The sequence below is a fragment of the Peromyscus leucopus genome, chromosome 4 (genome assembly GCF_004664715.2).
Source record: "Peromyscus leucopus breed LL Stock chromosome 4, UCI_PerLeu_2.1, whole genome shotgun sequence".
NCBI classification, from domain to species: Eukaryota; Metazoa; Chordata; class Mammalia; order Rodentia; family Cricetidae; genus Peromyscus; species Peromyscus leucopus.
In genome coordinates, this window is record NC_051066.1 from 62,890,522 (window position 1) to 62,892,588 (window position 2,067).

Sequence of the window (2,067 nt, forward strand, 5' to 3'; positions counted from 1 at the left end):
AGAACTGTAAACATGTCTTCTATTTTTATATTGAGTGTCCATAAAAACTGTGTGTATAACAAGTGTTTCAGTTTCTATTATAAAATATACTCTTCAAAACACATTCCTGGATATTTCCAAGAAATGTTTGTATAATGGAAATGCACCACAATAAGACAATAAAACCTTTTGCTTATTTGTAGATGGAGAGGTCAGGGGATAATGTAAATAAAGGAAAGTTGAGTTCTTAGCATAGTTGTTATTATTTAGTTGTTATTTGTCCAGAGCTCTCTCTCTTTTCTTTATGACTCTACTGACAGCACATTTCACTTCTTTGTTTCTGAGACTGTAAATGAATGGGTTCAGCATGGGGATCACAATAGTATAGAAAACAGATGCCACTTGATCCTTTAAAAGGACTTATTTGATTTTAGATGAGTAAAGATTAAGGTTCCATAAAATATGGTAACTGCCAGGATATGAGAGACACAAGTTGAGAAGGCCTTTTGTTTTCCGGTAGTTGAATTGATCTTCAAAATAGTAGAAAGAATGGACACATAAGACACAGATATTGTAATAAGGGACAGCAGTAGGTGGAACCAGCAAAGGCAATATAATGAATTCAATATCATGTGTGTTGCTGCAAGACAGGGCTATAAGTGGGGGTGTCTCACAAAAGAAGTCATGGATGACATTAGACTTGCAGAAATCCAGTGAGTGCATGCATATCATATTAACAGTTGAATCCACAGCTCCAAGCACATATGAGCCAGTAAGAAGGGCACTGCAGAATCTGCTGGACATAACAAATGAATAGTGTAGAGGTTACAGATAGCTACGTACCGATCATAGGCCATTGAAGACAGAAGAAAACACTCAGTAGCGGCAAAAAGGACAAAAAAGTACATTTGGGTGAAGCAGCCCATGAAGGAAATGCTCTTGTTTGAAGTCATCAGGGTCTCTAAGGTTTTAGGTGTGATGGCAGTTGAGTAACTGAGATCAAGGAATGACAGATGGGTGGAAGAAATACATCGGAGTGTGAAGCTGGGCATTTAGACGAATAATCAGCATCATGCCTATGTTCCCCAGCACAGTGACCAAGTATATCAGGAGAAACAGCACAGAGAGGACCAGCTGGATCTCCTTGGAATCTGTCAGCCCCATGAGGATGAAATCAGGCTTATTTGTGTGATTCCAGGAGTTCATTGTGAGATACCCTAAACTTTTTAGAAATTAAAGGTAACATCTGTGTTGAATAAATCTTAATACAATATTTTATGTATGTTTACATATTTTCATAATTAATTTCTATTGCCTCAAAGTTGATATAGTTTTTTTGTGTATTATAAAGAACAAATGCCAGAAAGTGAAGCATGACATTTGTTTATTATGTAATAAAGATAATAGAATTCTTTACACGTTCAGTGGAACATATATCCCTTCATTTGCAAAGAGAAATCAAAGTGCAAATATTAAATAACTACTGAGTGTTTGCATCAAATACCTCATGTTTGTCTGTATGTATTCTGACTCCAGAATGTGCTTGTGATTCTGCATTTCTTTTCATCCTTAGTTCTTGAAATTTATACATAACTTTGACTATACAACGAACAAAGCTAAAAAAAACCATTTAAAGTACTATTTGCTTTTCATTTTCTTGAAATATGAATTGGCTCTCATAACTAACAAATCACCTTTTTAAAGAAATCTTGTTGGATGCATTAAAGTATATGACCATTGATGAAAAAGATAATCTTTCCAGCAATTTAAAGTTCTACTAAAATTTACAGTTTTCAATAATATGATGCTGACTTTTAAATCTCATGTCACTGACACATTTTTTTTTGCAGAAATCCAGACAGTCCTTTTGATAGTTCCAATCTTAGTATGTACAAACAGTCTTACAATAAACACCTTGTTTTATTTTAACTGTTCTAAGTTCTTATAAATTTCAGAATACTTACTATGAGTCAAATTGTTGGGAAACAACAACACAGACCTCTCAATATCACATGCCTAAAATTTTGACAATTTTCAGTTTTTTTTTCAAAAATAAAAGAGGAATTAAGTTTAAGGACCTTAATGCCT

General features: G+C 34.0%; 1 pseudogene; it reads right to left on the minus strand.

Moving 5' to 3' along the window:
* Nucleotides 1-252: 252 nt before the first annotated feature.
* Nucleotides 253-1,185, minus strand: LOC114687442 (annotated as a pseudogene).
* Nucleotides 1,186-2,067: the final 882 nt, after the last annotated feature.